The sequence below is a fragment of the Rattus rattus genome, chromosome 2 (genome assembly GCF_011064425.1).
Source record: "Rattus rattus isolate New Zealand chromosome 2, Rrattus_CSIRO_v1, whole genome shotgun sequence".
Classification (NCBI taxonomy): Eukaryota; Metazoa; Chordata; class Mammalia; order Rodentia; family Muridae; genus Rattus; species Rattus rattus.
The window spans coordinates 80,552,926-80,573,425 of record NC_046155.1 but is presented as its reverse complement, the minus strand read 5'-3'; positions in this window follow the sequence as shown (position 1 = coordinate 80,573,425).

The window sequence follows — 20,500 nt, the reverse complement described above, 5'->3', positions numbered from 1 at the left end:
GTATCTCCTACCCTTCTGTCTTTAAACTATATTTAGAATCTAACTGCCTCTCCCCAACTCTATGGACGCTACTCTTACCTGAGCCACTGGGCACATTGGTTACAGCTGCTGTTACAAACTGACATTCCGGTGACCTGGCAACATGTGCTCCACCCCTCCTCACTGCTTACCAACTCCCCTGCTCACTCCACTGCAAGCATGCCAACTGATGGGCATGCTGTGTCTTGAGCCCAATAGGCACACTCATAGCCTAGAGTCCTGCTTCTTTCCTTCAGTGCCTGCCTGGGCGTTTGCATGTCTTGCTCCCTGTGTCTGAGTTTCTGGTCCCTCATCACTGTCTGCACAAGAACTTTCTTGGTTACTTGGTCTATCCAGCAATGGCCAATCTCTCGGAAATCCCAGTTCCCCACACTGCTGCTTGTCCTGTCTCTGCTCAATACTTACCTGTGTCCCACTACGCATATTACACTTACTTGTCACTTGTCACTTGTTACTGGGATCGCCTGCCTCCTTCTCCTCAGATATAAGCTGCCCAAGGAGAGGGTATTTACTGTTTATTTTTCCCTCTTCTGTGCTAGAACAGTACTTGTACCTGGCAAGCATTCAGTAAGAGCTGTGAGAGTCTGGAAAGAGCTCAGCAGCGGAGAGCACTGGACCTGGTTCTTGCAGAGGTCTGGTTCCCAGCCCTTCCATGGCGGCTCACAACCATCTGTGACTTCAGCTTCAGGGTCTCTGACAGCCCTTTCTGATCTCTTTGGACATAATGAATACACAGGGTGCCCACACAAATATACAAATTTGCATATGCATAAAATTTAAGAAATCTGAAAACAATTTGGAAAGGAATTTGTTGAAGGAAAGGACATCAAAGATTGTTTTATTGATAGTTTATTTTTAGGTTGGGTTTTGTTATAGTCTTGGCTACAGTCAAACTCACAGAAATCCTCCTGCCTTAGATTCTGGAATGATGGGATTATAGCTATGTATAGCCCATGAAGGAAAATTAAGGGGAGAAATAGACCAAAGAAGAGGAGTCTTCAAAGATAGAAGACTTTTATATATTTATTTATTTTTCTTTTTTTCTTTTTTCTTTTTTTCATCTTTATTAACTTGAGTATTTCATATTTACATTTCGATTGTTATTCCCCTTCCCAGTTTCCGGGCCAACATCCCCTTAACCCCTCTCCCTCCCCCTCTATGGGTGTTCTCCTCCCCATCTCCCCCCATTACCGCCCTCCCCCCAACAATCTAGTTCACTGGGGGTTCAGTCTTGGCAGGACCAAGGGCTTCCCCTTCCACTGGTGCTCTTACTAGGCTATTCATTGCTACCTATGCAGTTGAAGTCCAGGGTCAGTCCATGTACAGTCTTTGGGTAATGGCTTAGTCCCTGGAAGCTCTGGTTGGTTGGCATTGTTGTTCATATGGGGTCTTGAGCCTCTTCAAGCTCTTCCAGTTCTTTTTCTGATTCCTTCAATGGGGGTCCCGTTCTCAGTTCAGTGGTTTGCTGCTGGCATTCACCTATGTATTTTCTGTATTCTGGCTGTGTCTCTCAGGAGAGATCTACATCCGGTTCCTGTCAGCCTGCACTTCTTTGCTTCATCCATCTTATCTAATTGGGTGGCTGTATATGTATGGGTCACATGTGGGGCAGGCTCTGAATGGGTGTTCCTTCTGCCTCTGTTCTAAACTTTGTCTCCCTATTCCCTCCCAAGGGTATTCTTGTTCCCCTTTTAAAGAAGGAGTGAAGCATTCGCATTTTGGTCATCCTTCTTGAGTTTCATGTGTCTGTGCATCTAGGGTAATTCAAACATTTGGGCTAATAGCCACTTATCAATGAATGCATACCATGTGTGTTTTTCTGTGATTGGGTTACCTCACTCAGGATGATATTTTCCAGTTCCCTCCATTTGCCTATGAATTTCATAAAGTCATTGTTTTTGATAGCTGAGTAATATTCCATTGTGTAGATGTATCACATTTTCTGTATCCATTCTTCTGTTGAAGGGCATCTGTGTTCTTTCCAGCTTCTGGCTATTATAAATAAGGCTGCTATGGACATAGTCTTTGTTATATGTTGGGGAATCTTTTGGGTATATGCCTAAGAGAGGTATAGCTGGGTCCTCAGGTAGTTCAATGTCCAATTTTCTGAGGTACCTCCAGACTGATTTCCAGAATGGTTGAACCAGTCTGCAATCCCACCAACAATGGAGGAGTGTTCCTCTTTCTCCACATCCTCGCCAGCATTTGCTGTCACCTGACTTTTTGATCTTAGCCATTCTCACTGGTGTGAGGGGAAATCTCAGGGTTGTTTTGATTTGCATTTCCCTGATGACTAAAGATGTTGAACATTTCTTTAGGTGTTTCTCAGCCATTCGGCATTCCTCAGCTGTGAATTCTTTTTTAGCTCTGAACCCCGTTTTTTAATAGGGTTATTTGTCTCCCTGCAGTCTAACTTTTTGAGTTCTTTGTATATTTTGGATATAAGCTCTCTATCTGTTGTAGGATTGGTAAAGATCTTTTCCCAATCTGTTGGTTGTTGTTTTGTCCTAACAACAGTGTCCCTTGCCTTACAGAAGCTTTGCAGTTTTATGAGATCTCATTTGTTGATTCTTGATCTTAAAGCATAAGCCATTGGTGTTTTGTTCAGGAAATTTTCTCTAGTGCCCATGTGTTCGAGATGCTTCCCCACGTTTTCTTCTATTAGTTTGAGTGTATCTGGTTTGATGTGGAGGTCCTTGATCCACTTGGACTTAAGCTTTGTACAGGGTGATAAGCATGGATCGATCTGCATTCTTCTACATGCTGACCTCCAGTTGAACCAGCACCATTTGCTGAAAATGCTATCTTTTTTCCATTTGATGGTTTTGGCTCCTTTGTCAAAAATCAAGTGCCCATAGGTGTGTGGGTTCATTTCTGGGTCTTCAATTCTGTTCCATTGGTCTATCTGTCTGTCTCTGTACCAATACCATGCAGTTTTTTATCACTATTGCTCTGTAATACTGCTTGAGTTCAGGGATAGTGATTCCCCCTGAAGTCCTTTTATTGTTGAGGATAGTTTTAGCTATCCTGGGTTTTTTGTTATTCCAGATGAATTTGCAAATTAAACCAGAAGGCAAAAGCCTGCAAAGAATTCAATGTTTCCCCCACCAATTCAAAAACCTGGGTTTTCCTTTCAGGTTGTAATGCAAATTAAGGCACCTCCCCAGTAAGTGTAGGTAGAGAGATGGTTGTCTCCCTAGCAAGGTTGACAATCTGCAGACCACTGCAGCATTGGCCTAGCTCCTTGCTCCTCCTTGGAGAACTTGTTGGTCTCCCCACGTGCCTGCCTTTGCTTTTGATCCAATCTTGCTCCTGGGATAACTGTTCTCTTTGAAAGGTAGGAGCTCTGTCCCTGGGAGGCAGATCCCCACCTCTGCCTGCACTCTCTATTCACATTTTAAATAACTTGATTCTGGAGCGATTGACCATGGAAGATCGGTTCTCAGTCACTCCTGAACACATTAAAATATTTGTGAGTACATGAAATAAAAATGTTACTGTGTTGGGGGCATTGATCAGAAAGGTGACGTTTATGTTACTGTGTTAATTGGATTTCTGCAACAAGATGTGTGACTGGGTGGGGATTATCTGATGAGACAGAGGCTGTGACAGCAACTTCTAGGAACTACTTAGGGTGACTTCAAGGTCAGGGGTCTGTCTGAGTGTGGCCTGCCAGGGCGAGGAGGGAGGTGACAGAGGCACAGGAACTCTTGCAGTTCAGACTTCTTACCAGAGAGGACACCATCTCTGATTGTCCACGATTTTAATGAATGTCATGTTTGAGGTAATGACCTGTGTCTGGACTTTCAGAAAGCCCTGGAAACTCTTGCACACATTACGTTTTATCTCTCACACTGCAGCGTGCAGCGTCCAACATTACCATTGATATCATCTATGGAGGACTCCTTCCCAGGTTCTTTATTAAGCTTTAATTAAATTTTATGTGTTATCAATTAGGATTAATCTACATTTAGTCTGAATTAGAGGGAGCCAATTATAAATAACACCACTTCTCATTTATTCCTGAATACAGAATGAAGGGTTTTAAACTTCCCTTGGAAAAAAAGAAAAAGGAAACCCAAATCACCCTTCTGCTGATCCAAATACAGACTTTCTTCAGAAGAGCTTTGTGTCTGGGAGACCAAAAGTTCTACTGAGATCAAATGAAAAAGACTAGGATTCCTACAGGAGAGTGTTAGAAAACAGAACCAGGGCAGAGAGGGAAAGGCAAGGTTAGGCAAACAGACTCAAGTCTCAAGGCTTCACCTAGAGCATCGTCAGAGAGGGAAACAGAAACATCTCTGTTGGGGAAGAGGCCAGCCCAGCCCTGTGGTCCTGACCTCTGCTGTTGTTTTATCTCCAGCTTTCTTCTTTCTGAGCACAGGTGGGATTAGACTCCTCCCCTCTTCCTGCCTTGAATGTACACAGGGGGTTGTTTGTCAAAAGAACTGCAGGAACAAGCAGCAGCAGGAACAGTATCTTCAAAAGAGCAACCACACCAAACGCTGGTGAGGATGAAGCCAGAGCAACCATGGTGGAGACTTTTGCTTCCCAGGGATTAAAGTATTAGATCCCTTAAGCATATCTTGAGTACCTGTTTCCCACCTGCTGGTATTATTTTGGGGGAGAGGATTCTGTGGAAGGAGGTGGGGCCCGAACTGACAGAGGCAGGTCACTAAAGGTTAGCCTCTGAAGTCTCCAGTCCTGCCCTAGTCCTGTGCCGTGTGAACAGCCAGTGCTGCAGGGGTCGGCAGCCATTGGCTGAGCAGATGCTCATGGCTTCCTACGGTGACAGACTCCAACCCCTAGAGATCCAACCCCTTAAGATCCCTTAAGGAGCTTCTGTCAGATACTTTAGTCACTGATAAGCAAAAGTTTCCACCATGGCTCCTCTCCCTTCGTCCTCACCAGCATTTGGCTTGCTTTCTTGATGATGCTGTTCTGTCTGCTGCTTCCTCTTGTGGCCCCTTAGACAAACAAGCTGGAAGAGGAGAGGAGATACAAACAGAGACACCTTAATACTCGTGTTTAATTATGGTATTATTCCTAAGAACCAACATATGGGATCAGCCTAGGCATCCGTAAGTGGGTGGATGGGCAAAGGAAGTACGGTATGTGCGAGCAGTGGATGTTAACCAGTCATAAAGAACAAGGCGATTACGTCACGTGCAGGAAAGTGGATGGACCTGCGTTATGTGAAATAAGCCAGACCCAGAAAGACAAGGGGAAGGGCGGGGCCGAGGGACACGAATAAAACGTGAATATGGCGGACATACTTTGGAAATGTGTGAAACCTGTTGCTGTTGAGACGGGGTCTTCCATTGAACCAGGAGCTTGCCATGTCGGCTGCACTCGCTGGCCAGCAAGCCCCCAGCATCTTTCTGAGACCGCCTTCCCAGCAAGCACCGGGGAGATGTCAGGCTTTACACGGGTACTGGGTATCCTCACGTTTGTGCAGCATTTTACTCATAGAACCATTTCCCCAGAACGTATGCGAAGAAGATTTACAATTTAAAAAGTATATCATGCAGTTTGGTGTGCTCCCGTCGTCTTGCTGTGTGATCCTGGAACCCAGCTCAGGCAGAATTCTCATTATTTCAAGATGAGCAGACATGATCTGATTTGTTCCGCTGGCTGTGCAGGGCACAGGAAAACAAACTTTGGTTAAGTCATTGAGATGCTAAGCGTATTTATTTTTTTTTGTTATTACTTCAGCACAGCACACCTCGTTCTGCCCAGCAGAACCTTCGATGTAGGAGCTCAGCTGTCTTCTAAGCCCTGGTACTTGACTTACAAAGATAACGAAGAGTTTCTTTCAATGTACAGCACAAAAGGCACCCACGATAAATGTTAGCAAAGATTGTTTAGATTGTCTTAGATATCTCTATATCAAGCAAAAAAAGCGATGGCTCTCGGAACCTGCTGACAGTATGTTCAAAGTTTGGTTAATCTCTCAGCACCTCAATTTCAAACAGATCCCTGTCTATTTAAAATAGAATTCCCTATGCCGTACATCATGGAGTTCCCTTCTGTTAAAGAGTTTACAAAAAAAATGTAGAATCTATTAACGCCCCCTTTACCTCAAAGCCCTGTTTATTAATCCTAGGATATATGGCTGATGAAAAGACATAAACCAACCTCATAACAGTTACATGGAGAGCTAGCCTGGCCTCTGGCACAACTGTGGGCTTGGGGATTTTTTTTTTTTTTTAAGCAAACACCACCGGAGGTGACTTGTGGTTTATAACACTGACCTATACATATTTTCTTGGTAGAGCTTCACCCGTGTGTGCCCAGCCAATGTACAGCACATAAGTCATACACCTGCAGAGCCTCAACTTCTCTCTGGTGACCCACACACTAGACACGTGCTATGATCTCTTTCCATGGGCGTGGTGTGTGCTATTCTGTCAGGTTCCCATGTTATAGGAAACTCAAAAGTTACAAAAAGGAAAGTTCAACTGTTACCTGCACCTGGAACTAACACGAGAGTGACACTCTAGTCAGGAAGTTTTTGAGTCACAGGCAACAGAGGAAATTTGTTAGCTCTTAGAACTTGAAAACTCAACAGCCAAACCATCAGAGTTTCTGGTATGGCTGTTTCTAGGTATTTAAACAGTATTATTAGCTCTTTCTCTCACCCCATCTGGTTTGCTTCTTTATATTAATTTTATTGTCTTTTATGCATACAGTGACAAAATGGCACCCTTTTAGCTTTTTATTTTTCCTACCAATGATACCAGGAAAACTACCAACCCTGCCATTTTAAGGAAAGTCCTTGGAGGGCTCCATGGCTAAGCTTTCAATCTACAAGACCTTCAAAAATGAAAAAAAAAATCCAATAAAGAGATGGGCAAAGGAAAGGAGTGGGCAATTTCAGACGAGGAAATGCAAGTAGTTGCCATGCAAATGATGCTATGCTCATTCTAACAGGGTGGGGAGAGGAACGCAAATCAAAACCTCGATGAGGTCACTCTGGAAAGTCACTAATTTTGCCCAAATCAAAGTGACTCATAATCATGGTTGTGATCACTGAGAGAGAATGAAAAATCTCCTCCTTTGCTGTGCGAATAGGAATTGTTTAAATCAAAGGGGGGAAAAAATCTGGACAGAGCTACTGAAATGCAAAATGTGTGTGTTCTTTGACTCAGAGATGAAAATAAACAGTGGATAGAAATCTATTGCAAATATCACAAACTTGCAAAATCCCGAGAATAAAGGACTTCTCCAAAAAATAAAATGGGGACTATTGAAGAAATCGTAGTGTTTTTGTACTCTAGAACCTAACGTATTGAGAGTACGGCAGCTACGTGTGTGCGGAACTCTGCACTCTCCTGCTATGTGTGTCTAATATGATCCTAGAATCGAAGGAGCGACTGTTTTAGGGAGGAAGTCTTCCACGTGAATTTCCATGGATGATTATCTGTATAAACTTGGGAAAAGCATGAAGAGACAGCCACAAAACAGCTGGCTTTAGATTTTTGTATTTATTTTTTAAAACCAATTGTTTTTAGTTTTAAAGTGTGTGTGTGTGTGTGTGTGTGTGTGTGTGTGTGTGTGTGTGTGTGTGTCTGCAGGGACCCATAGAGGTCAGAGATATCAGATCCTCCTGTAGGTAAAGTTGCAGGTGGTTGTGAGTTCCCTGACACTGTTGATGGGAGACTAACTCTGCCTTCTGGAAGACCAGTACATGCTCTTAACTGCAGCACCATCTCTCAGTTCCTCAATTGGCTGCTTTGAAGGCGGAGGAGGGGGTGGGGGGGCAGTTAGAGTAACAATTGTAAGAAACTGGAAGGTTACAGATGGACGTGTTAGATCTTTTAGAAAAATAATCATTTGTATGGTGTGTGTGTGTGTGTGTGTGTGTGTGTGTGTGTGTGTGTGTGTGTGTGTGTCCACACTACGGTATACATCCACTCTGTGGGTCTTGAGGATTGAGCTCAGTTTATTAGGCTTAGCAGCACCTGCCTTAATCTGCTGAGTCACCTCATGGTTTCGATACTTTAAAATTTGCAGTTGACATATTGGGATCTGCATGTCTTGTCAAGGTGTGTTTCACAGTGATTTTGTAAAATCACCTCCTGGCCAGTCTTAGCTATGATGCTTGGGCATGATGGGATGGCTTGATCGTATTGGATGCAGTGATGCTCTGGGGAGGTGCCTTTTCAGTGTCAGCAATGGTATATACTATGTTCATTCTTGGTAGTTTTCTTAATGATGGTGGAAGGATTTGGCCCTGATTCCTAAGAGATCCTTGCTCTTCATTACAGTAGACCCTTGTAGGTTTGGTCAGTTGAATGAGGGCATCCATCTTGGTTACTTTTCTGTTGCTGTGACAGAATATCTGACAAAGAGCAGCTTAGAGGAGAAAAGGACTTACAGTTCGAGAGTCATACAGCTCATCACGGTGGGGAACGCACAGAGCATAACAGCAGCAGGATGAGGTTGGTCTCCCAGCCAGGAAACAGAAGGGTCATATTTCCTCAGCAGACAGGAAGAAGGGGGTGGGGACCAGGACTTAGGGCCAGGCTATAAAGGCTTCCCTCCAGCAAGGCTCTGCCCCTTAAAAGTCTCATAACCCATTTAAAAAAGTAGCCGGGGACCAAGTGTTCAAACGCATGACATTTCTCATTCAAACCACAACTGTACCTGTTGTTGATTCATGGTCTCTAAGGACACTAAGTGGAGGCCTCATGTGATGTGCAACACTGCCTCTTTTTCAGTTATTCTAGGTTGTGATGTCAACTAAGGAGTCAGCACCATTGCTTGTGATCAACGTCTTCATGCTTACGTTTAAGCCACGTATTCACTTGGCGAATGTTAACAGTACGAGCGTCAGGCTAGGCTCACACACCCTTGATCTTGGATGTCCTCATAGTCTGTGTTCCTCACACTCACTCTGAAAGGCCATTACTATAGGGAATCGGAGTAAAGAGAACAATCTCCTAAGGAATGATCGGGTCTAAGGAGAAATAAAACACGCAGTCAGACAGCATTTGGAGAATAATGAGACCCCGAATAAAGCATACGTGAACGTGTGGGGCACAGCCAGGGCTCTCCAATCACCGTTTATTGTCGCAAAGAAAAAATAAACAAAGTTAGCTTTAAAATCAAGAAGTATGAAAATCAGTAAAAACCCTAAAAGGAATTCCGAAAAATAAGTCTTTCAGGAACAAAGAAGAAACTCACAGATTCTAGAGCAGACAAGCGCAAGAACCGTATCAGAGAGATGGTTCTGGGAAGAAAACCTAGAGTTTAGCTAACATCTCTGACAACACTGGCTCGAGAGAGGAAAAACGAAATTATCAATGATGAGGCCCTTTCGGAGGACTGTGAGAGATTAGAAACTTAAGATATTACCTTGCTCAACTATCTGCAAGGATGCGGATTTGTTTTGTGAAATCCGCATTGCTGAAGTTAGGCTTATTAAAAAAGGAATCAGCCTGAATGGAAGAAGGAAGTCATATAAACGCAAGCACACACTCCAAACGTTAAGTCCTGCACAGCCTCTTCGCATAGAAATTTTTCTAATGCTTTCTTTAGATTTTCCAATAAAAGATTTTTTCAATATTCCATTCATTAATGGTTCCAGGTTATAGAGAAGCATAGAAAATCCTTTAATTCGTTTTATGAGGATGGCACAACCCTGAAATCCAATCTTGAAGAATATAGTGGAAAACAGGGAGAAGAGACAACCACAGCACTAGATGAAAACTATAAATAAAATAACAGCAAACAATTCGATAATGCGTTAATGGAATCACTCTCCATGACCAAGCGGGATTTGTCCTAGGAATGCAAAACCCTTTGTTCTGCAGATCATTTTCTTTAAGAAGAAAGTAAATAAAAATCTCACAGATGGATTCAGCCATCCTTTCTGAGGGACTCTTGACTCCCATGTCCCCTCCTCCTTTCTTCCAACCCCCTTTCTTCCCACCCCCTTCCAAAGACCAGGGACCACAACTTCTTTGCAGTTGATACTTACCCCCTCCCCCAGTTTATGCTTTCTCTGTTCCTACAATTTTCCCATACATTTCCATAACCATCTAGCCATACATGATTTTTATGATTTTGCTTGCACTTAAAAAAAATCTTCTGTCTGCATATAAAACATGCCCCTCTGGAACTTGCTTTTTTTCCTCTCAGGATTATGATTTTGAGATTCACCCATGTTGACAAAAAGATCTAGTCTATTAATTGTATAAATAAATATTTAATACGTTGTTTTTAAAGACATGTCTTCCCAATTTCATTTATGTTGCTGTGGTAAAAATAAATGGACATAAAGAAACTTGGGGGAGAGAGAAGATAATTTGGTTTTCAATTCCAGGCTACAGGCTATCACCATGGGGATGTCATAGCAGCAGGAGCAGAGAGCAAGAGTGACTGCATCTGTGCTTGCTTGGTTGCTTTCACTAAGCCCAGTTTCTCAACTCTCATACAGTTCAGAGCCCTCTGTCTAGGGAATGGTGTTGCCCATAGTGGGCTGACTGTTCCCACATCAACTTATTTAATTAAGATAATTCCCTCATGGCATGGCCACAGGGTAATCCGATGTAGACTATCTCTCATTGAGACTCTCCTCTCTGGTGATCTGAGGATGTGTCATGTTGCCTATTATATGTGAACATCGCATATGTGAACATCGTTCTGGAAAGAACATTTGTGTTTACTTCAAATGACCATGTAGAAGCCCTCACAGTACATTACGAGGTGGGGGGATTGGGGACTTTTATAGTCTAGATCTTGCCAATCCAAAAGTTTTTTATGTTAATTCTGGGATACTGGGCAGTGGTGGGTCTAGTTGAAGGAAGTCAGTCAATGGGAGTATGTCCCTGAAGGATATGTTAGGACCTGTCTCTGCTTCCTGACCACCATGAGATGAGTGGCTTTTCTCTGCCAGATGCTTGCTGACGTGATGATCCTCCTTGCCCTAGGCCCAAAGAAATAGGGCGAAGCAAATATGTTATCCATAGTTGCTTTGAAAGCTTTGAAATTCTGAGTTAAAAAACGGTTTCCTCTTTAGGTACCTAACTTGAGAGTTTCTTAACTCAGATGCTTGTTACAACAACACAAAGCTAACACAGGACATAATTCATGAAGGTAGAGCTCTCATGAATGGGATTAATGCCCTTCCTTATCAAAGAAACTCCAGAGCTCTTTCACCCATGGGAGGAGAGCGAGGAGGAAGTGTACAGCTGGAACAAGTTCCTCCCTAGAACCTGACTGGGCTAATGCCTGAATTCAAACTCCTAGTTCCTAGGCTTCCACCCTCCTTCTGTTGTTTATAAGCCACCAAGTTTGCAGTGTTTTGTCATAGCATCGAGGACTAAGACATAAATGTAGGCTGTTTCTTTTCTTAGAGGCTGTTTTAACAATGCTAGAACAAATGTGTACACTTCCCCACCCACTTGTGTGAATGAGGCTGCAGCCAAAAGCCTACTGTCAGCAGGCAGGGATATTTCTGCCTCCCACACCTTGCTAACTCTTGTGTGGGATGGGCTTTTATTCCCATTTTAATTTGAATTTCCTTGATTACTAGTGAAGTGGAGATATTTCTTGTGTCTGTTGATCGAGAGGGTTTCCTTTCTCCTCAATCGTCTGTTTATATTCTTAATTTATACCATATTAAAACAATTCTTTTCTTGTCACTTTGTAGGGTCTCTATATATCTCGACTGTTGTGCCAGAGTTGTTTTATAGCAGGAATTCTATTCATAAAATATTCCATATGGTTATATCAATAGGTACCAAAAAGCCTTGAATAGACCTGCAGTTCATTCCTGACATAAAACCCTTTAGGAATTTGAATTAAAGCATGATAAAATATGTCTTTTAACCCTAAGTATACTTCAGACTTAAAGAAGAAATAGCAGATACATTTCCACTATCGACAAAGATGCTTCCTGCGATGTACAGAATTGTGGTCCCCAAATCCATGGTAAAGTTCTAACCTTCAAGTGCCCCAGAATGTGACTGGAGGTGGTCTTCTTAAGGGATTTATTCGGTTTAAATAAGGTCATTTGTCTTTCTCTTGTCCTTATAGGATAAGGGGATTCAGACATAAACATGTGGAAGGGAAGGTCACATGGACACACAGGAGAAAGTAGACATTTGTAAGCTAAGGAGAGAGACCTCAGAGAAGAGAATCCCACTCATACCTTCATGGTGGTCTTCAGCTTCAGGAACGATGAGAAAATAAATGCTTGCTATTTTATCTCCCTCTAGCAGTGATACTTAGTTATAATGGTAGCATATTGTTACATACCATATACATTAAATAATATATACTATATGGCCATACACATTATTACATATTGTGAAAATGCTGACCATTGCCCAATGTCAGTGATGTTATGGCATAACAAGCAAGAGATCCAATTATAATAAATAAATAAATAAATAAATAAATAAATAAATAAATAAATAAGAAAGAGTGTGGGGCTGAGTGAGATGGATCAGTGGGTAAAAGCATGATCAACCAAGTAAGAATTGTTGGAAGCCCAAAGGTCCTTGCACTCACAGATAAGCCCTAGGGAAACCAGGAATGCTATACACAGAGCATTGTCTTTTCTTTGGGAGAGAACTTTAACTTGTTTTTCTATCTAGAGGGCTGGAAATGGAGGTGGAAGGGTCAGGCCATACCACGCTCCCACAAGCAGGATTGGAAGTGGCTAATAGACTAGGTAACCTTTGTGTTATCTGTATGTCCAAGGACTCCCCCATACTCCCACAAAAAGAATTAGATGTGGCTAATAGTTCAGATGACCTCTCTGCTATTTGTATGACTGAAACCATACCAGCTCTTCCCCCACATCTTTAAGGTAGAAGATGTAGCCTATCTCTGGAATCCACTTTCGTGGAAGAAGTGATGTGTACTTTGAGAAGAGTTTCAATGCCTCCTTGAGCACATGGGATTGTGTTACACCAGGACATGTTTTTCTCAAATTGTACTGCTTTTAAATATGCCTAAAATAAACTGTGTGGTGTTAGACTCTAGAAGTCTGAACCAACACCAACTACTGAATTGTGTTGAACTTGGATCTCCTTCTTGCCTCATATGAGTTGATGCTTTGCTGGCCCTCATGATCTCAGAGATTCTACTGCCTCAGGTATGACTTTCAGAACACATTTAAAGGTGGAAGGAGAGAATGGGCTGTACAAAGTTGTCCTCCAGTCTATACACATACACTGTGGTGTGCCCTCCTCTGCATATCACACACATATAAATGCATGCACACACACATATACACACCCACAAAAACTAATAAATAAAAATTTAAAAGGAAAGTTCAATCTGGGTAGTTGTGATGCAGCCCTTGGAAGGCACAGGCAAGTAGATGACTGTGAGTTCTAGGCCAGCCTGGTCTACAGAGTGAGTTCGAAGACAGCTAAGGCTACACAGAGAGACTCTGTCTCAAAAACCAGCCACCACTACAACAATGACAATGACGACAACAATAAGAACAAGAACAACAACAAAAAATTCATCACCTAATTCATAAGTGATACGATTTCCTGTTATGAATTGTCAGGACTTCTGTGGGAACTTAAGTAAGGGGCCTGGCTAGGAGTAGAACATCTGCAAGTCAATAACTAAGTAACTATTTGCAGTTAACACCAACATTTAAAATAACTGCTGTTTGCAACATGACCAGTGCATGAAGAAAGCTATAAACACTTCCTGAGCAATAGAAATGGTTTAAATCCACAAAGAGATTGCTCAATCATCTGCATTGGAACTGAAAGCATTTAGAGATTCAAATTATTCTAAAAATATCCGACAGACAACATGTGGTATTTACACTGTGAGTAGCTTAATAAATTAACTCTATAGTTCGGGTAGAATAACTTGAGAAAAGTGGACATACAAGATATGGTTCATGTCTTATAGAATTTATTATAGAGCTCTAGTGATCAAAACAGCATGGCACGGCTCTAGAGTTCATCACCAGGTAAGTGGGCCAAGGACTGTTTCCTGGAGAGACATGAACAAATGACTGTTTTATTCCAGCACACCAGTGTGCTAACTGAATGTTTCTACAGAAGCATAGGCTGGTGAACCAGTGAACTTACAGGGTTTTCCTATTGGAGGAGTTACTTGAAGTAGTTGCCCTCAAACTGCTATATTACCAAAAAGTCCAATCCACATGGACATTGACTTCCCTATACTGTATAGATGGGGTACCTTCTACCCTTGATGTATTGTAGCACTCCAGAGAACATGGGCATCTGTGGAGAAGGAGCACTGGAATGAGTGGTTAGAAGCTCAAGAGGGAAAGGGTCTATGACCTTTATCAGCCACCGTTTTTTTTTTAACAGTTCATTTTATGACATTTATTTTTATTTTTATTTTTTCCTCCATCTTTATTAAATTGGGTATTTCTTATTTACATTTCAATTGTTATTCCCTTTCCCGGTTTCCAGGCCAACATCCCCCTAACTCCTCCCCTTCCCCTTCTATATGGGTGTTCCCCTCCCCATCCTCCCCCCATTACTGCCCTCCCCCAATCACGTTCATTGGGGGTTCAGTCTTGGCAGGACCAAGGGCTTCCCCTTCTACTGGTGCCCTTACTAGGCTATTCATTGCTACCTATGAGGTTGGAGTCCATGGGTCAGTCTTTGGGTAGTGTCAGCCACCCTTTTTATGAAGTAACATCAACAGGCTCAAATTTGTTGGGGGTTTCTTGTGGAGTGTCACGGTATCCCTGCTTAAGATGTTGATGGCAATTATGCTCAGGAGATAGCTTGTCACAATTTCCTTACTCTGCTTTATTATGCCAACCAGCAAAAGTGCTGAGTGGAAAACAACGATACAAATGTAGCAGAGTAAAGAAACCAGAGGGAGTGTTTGAATTCAATGGTTGGCCAGGTGGAGGGAGGGTTCCAATGTTGGTGACATTGTGTCTATTGCTATTGTCTTTCGGTCAGGGCAACATGATGGTTACAATCTGCTTGGCTATCTGCAGTAGTCAGATTCCTGTTGCTGTGACTAAATGGCCAAGGCAGATCAATTTAAAGGAAAAACTCTTTCATTTTGGCTGACAGTTTCAGAGGCCGCAATCCATGGCCACTTGGCCCTATTGCTTGGGGCCTGTTTCAGGGTAGAAAACAGTAGTGGGAATCTCATTGAAGAGAAGCATTGCTCACATCATGGTAGACAGGAGGCAGAGAGAGCAAGTGAAGGGGCTGGGGCCCCAATATCCCCCTCATGGGCAAGGTCTCAGTGACTTCATTTTCTCCCATAAGACTATTGCTCCCTAAATGCTTTACTGTGTTCCATAGGGCCACAGGCTCTGACCAAGCCTTTATCTCACGGCCTTTGTGGCACAACAAACCTCCAAACCATTACACTGTCTCATCCTTTGTCCCCCTTCTCTTGGCTGTGTAGCATCTCTCTAAGTTCTTTCCTGCCATAGAAAAGCCATGTGATAGAAATCATCATTGAGGGATATGGTGGAAGGAAAGTCCTTGCTGTGCAAGCATGAAGACTTGAGTCCGGTCTTGCAGAAGCCATGTGAAAAAGCTGAGTGTGGTGGCTCATGCCTAAATCCCAGATCTGGCAAGGCTGAGTGGAAGATTTCTGGTGCTCACTGGCTAGATCTGTGTGTCCATGCTCTATGAGAAATCCTGTCTCAAAAACTAAGGTGGAGAGAGAGCAACTGAGGGAGATGCCCAACAGTGACCTTTGGCCTCTATCTCCACACCAGTATTCGTGCATACACATCTTTTATTAAAAAGTGCAATTTTATTTCTGGTGTATGTCATATAACTTACACAGGTTAGGACTATATTTGGCTAGTAAAAAAAAAAACCAAAAAACCAAAAAACAAACAAACAAACAAACAAACAAACAAAAAAAACCCCAACTGTCTCCATAGGTAACACTTTGATTTCTCAAGTGATTTCATTCCCCATGCTTAGGGAGAATGTCCCCATTAGATTCCCTTTCTTCACTCCCTCAGGTAACTGAACAGGTTTTGGAGGTATCAGAAACTCAGAGGTCTGGCCTCCAGTCTAGTTTTTGCCCTGCCCCTCATCTCAACAGCAGAGCCGGTGGAGGAGAAAGGCTGGCAGGATCTTAACAGGCAAGTCATGGAAGCCAGAGGGGTTTAGGAAGTGGAAGGGTCTTGGTGACCCATCCAGTGACCAAGAATGGGTGTGTGAGTGTGAACAGGCAGTAGTGTGGACTGTGTCCCAGGCGATGGAGGACCACAGGACTGGCATACACTCCTCTTTCCCAACAAAGGGCAAGGCAGTAATATGTCAGGCTCTGTGGGCCCTATGGGTCTTGTTGTAGCTCTCCTGCTCTGCTCTAGGATTGCGAAAGAGCTACCGCCACTGGAATAAATGAGCAGATTCCAGCAAAGCTTCATTTGCAAGAACAGTGATGCCTGAGACCTGGTTTGTGGCGTATGGTTTTAGAGTTCTGGTTCAGAACTTACAGTAGAGACCGGTCTTTACTGCCTCTCCGCAGAATGTTAGAAACACTTCCCCAGGGTTCCATTTGCTCTGCCTACAGTGGTGTGATAACGGTATGTGTCACAGTGCTGTGTGTAGCCAGGGCTCTAGAAATGGCTTTGTTGTCAACCTCTCTGTTACAGTGATTATTTCCAGTGAGGGACAGCGGCTCCTAGGAAGGTCACCCTAGGACAAACTTGATTCCCACTCTCCTGGCTTAAAAATAAAATTGGAACACCGATTGCACTTAACACTTCTGTCATCAGGCACGAGTCTAACACTGCCAACTCCCTGTCACATCTGCTGGCAGGTCTGTGGATGTACTTCACAGCGAGTCTGAATTCCTGAAGGATCCGTGCTCATTTCTGTGCCTTCAAATTGGAGATTGAACTTGAGAACTTCACAGCACTGAGACAGGTTGGGGCTTTATGGTTGTTTGGGAGGGTAAGTCATTGTCCTCATAAATAACAGTCTGACTTCTCGAGTGTCCCCCGAACGGCCAGCCCATCCTTCTGCACTTGGGCTAATTTCTTCCTTGCCAGAGAGTCATTTGTCCTTGGGTGCTCAGGAAGGGACATACATTTTCCTCTTATCCTTTCTGTTCTCCCAGAACATCCCCAAGTCCCCGCTCTGGGGATTACCTGTGTAGTGACATCGTTTGTCACTGTCAGAAGCCAACATGTGGTATCTGAAAAGCTGGTTTTTATTTGATCAAAGGGCCCCTGGCATTAAGATGTCCAAATTATTTTATTTGATTTTTTTCTGGAGCTATAAGTCAGTGTCGGAGGTGTGTCTTGTAGCCATCTCTTTACCTGAATCCCCACTGCTTGGATCGGTGCAGCTGTGGCTTTCTCCTGGTTGCTGCCAGGGCCTCCTGGTGGGCTCTCCGTTTCTGCCTAAGGGTCCTCATTAGTAAACCACCCATGTATTTCTCTACATAGCGGCCACATTTTGTCTTAATGTAGCTCAGGTTGTTTTTTTTAACACATCCCGATGTTTTCCACCACTCTTAGAAGAAAATCCAAGCTTCTTGTAGCTGGTTATTCACCAAGCTCCCTCCCTAATCTCACTGAAGCCCTTGGTCCACTCTACATCCCCATATGCAGTACAAGATGCCCACTCAGGACTTTGTACCTGTTGTTTGAACTCTTGTCTGCCACAATATCTGCCATGAACCTCATCTTGCTGTTGTGACCATTGCTATAGGATTAATGGTTCAAAATAGACTAAAATCAGTGCCACGCCTTCTGGAGATTCAGAGGCTCTGGAGGACACTGTAGATATTATCACCTGTATCCCAGAAATGGAGGCTACTGTTTGCATGTCTTGGCTCACGTCAGTATCTCTTGGACATCTGCCTCCATGGTCACATCTCCACCCTTCATTTTCTCCCCTAAAAAGGACCTGGTGGCTGCAGTGGCCTGGCCTAACTAGACAATGCAGTATAATCGCTCCACCTCTCGCTCTTACTGACTTTGCATTTGTGTTTGTAGGTTCATAAAATTATGAAGTGAATACTTGGGAGAGGAGCCATATTCTAGGCATCACATTGCTTTTCTGGAAGTAGCCCATTCCTCTTTCACTGAAAATAGAATTGTTTATACAATATACTCTGATTATGTTTTCCCTTTCCCATACTCCTCCCAGTTCTTCCCACCCCCCTCCAAGTGGGACCCACACCTTTTCTGTCTTTCAATAGAAAACAAACAAGCATCTAAGGAATTATAATTGAAATAATATACAATAAGACAAATAAAACACAAACAAATCAGAATAGGACAAAATACCAAGCAAAGAAAAAGGCCAAAGAAAAAGCACAAGAAACACATATAGATGCAGAAACACATACTTTCTTTTTTATTTACATTTCAAATGTTATTCCCTTTCCGGGTTTCCTGTCCATAAGCCCCCATCCCATCCCTCTCCCCTTCTTCTGTAAGGGTGTTCTCCTCCCCATTCACCCCCTTCCCACTCCCCGACATTCCCTTACACTGAAGGTCCAACCTTGGTAGGACCAAGGGATTCTCCTTCCTTTGGTGCCCAACAAGGCCATCCTCTGCTACACATGCAGCTGGAGCCGTAGGCCTGTCCATACATAGTCTTTGAGTAGTGGTTTAGTCCCTGGGAGCTCTGGTTGGTTGGCATTGTTGTTCTTATGGGGTTGCAAGCCCCTTCAGCTCTTTCAATCCTTTCTCTAATTCCTCCAATTGGGGATCCTGTTCTCAGTTCAATGGTTTGCTGCTAGCATTTGCCTCTGTATTTGACATGCTCTGGCTGTGTCTCTCAGGAGAGATCTATATCCGGTTCCTGTCAGCATGCATTTCTTAGCTTCATCAATCTTATCTAGTTTTGGTGGCTGTGGATATATGGGGCACATGTTGGGCAGGCTCTGAATGGCCTTTCCTTCAGTCTTTGCTCCAAACTTTGCCTCCATTTCCTCTCCTATGAATATTTTTCTTCCCCCTTTTAAGAAGGAGTGAAGCATTCTCACTTTGGTCATCATTCTCCTTGAGCTCATGTGGTCTGCAGATTGCATTTTGGGTAATTTGAGCTTTTGGGCTAATATCCACTTATCAATGAGTACATACCATGTGTGTTTTTCTGTGATTGGGTTACCTCACTCCATTTGCCTATGAATTTCATGAAGTCATTGTTTTTGATAGCTGAGTAGTACTCCATTGTGTAGATGTACCACATTTTCAGTATCCATTCCTCTGTTGAAGGGCATCTGGGTTCTTTCCAGCTTCTGGCTATTATAAATAAGGCTGCTATGAACATAGTGGAGCATGTGTCCTTGTTATATGTTGGAGCATCTTTTGGGTATATAGCTGGGTTCTCAGGTAGTACTATGTGCAATTATTATTATTACTATTATTGTGTGAGGTGCAATGTGTGCTTTGAGCTTTAGTAAGGTTTCTTTATGTATGTAGGTACCCTTGTATTTGGAGCATAGATATTTAGGATTGAGAGTTCATCTAGGTGGATTTTTCCTTTGATGAATATGAAGTGTCCTTCCTTATCTTTTTTGATAACTTTTGGTTGAAAGTCGATTTTATTCGATATTAGAATGGCTACTCCAGCCTGTTTCTTTGGACCATTTACTTGGAAAGTTGTTTTCTAGCTTTTTACTTTCAGGTAGGATCTGTCTTTTTTTCTGAGGTGTGTTTCCTGTATGCAGCAAAATGCTGGGTCCTCTTTACATATCCAGCTGTTAGTCTATGTCTTTTTATTGGGGAATTGAATCTATTGATGTTAAGAGATATTAAGGAATAGTGATTGTTGTTTCCTGTTATTTTTGTTGTTAGAGATGGAATTATGTTTGTGTGTCTCTCTTCTTTTGGTGTTGTTGCAAGGAGATTACTTTCTTGATTTTTCTAAGGTGTAGTTTCCCTTTTTGTGTTGGAGTTTTCCATCTATTATCCTTTGTAGGGCTGGGTTTGTAGAAAGATATTATGTAAATTTGTTTTTGTCATGGAATATCTTGATTTCTCCATCTATGTTAATTGAGAGTTTTGCTGGATGTAACAGCCTGGGCTGACATTTGTGTTCTCTTAGGGTCTGTATGACTTCTGCCCAGGCTTTCATAGCCTCTGCTGAGAAGTCTGGAGTAATTCTGATAGATCTGCCTTTTTATGTTACTTGACCTTTTTCCCTTACTGCTTTTAAATTTTTTTCTTTGTTTTGTGCATTTGGTGTTTTGATTATTATTTGACAGGAGGAATTTCTTTTCTGGTCCAATCTATTTGGAGTTCTGTAGGCTTCTTGTATGCCTATGGGTATCTCTTTCTTTAGGTTAGGGAAGTTTTCTTCTATAATTTTGTTGAATATATTTACTGGCTCTTTAGGTTGGGAGTCTTCACTCTCTTCTATACCTATTATCCTTAGGTTTGATCTTCTCATTGTATCCTGGATTTCCTGGATGTTTTGGGCTAGGAGCTTTTTGCATTTTACATTATCTTTGATGGTTGTGTCGATGTTTTCTGCTCCTATTTCTTGTATTC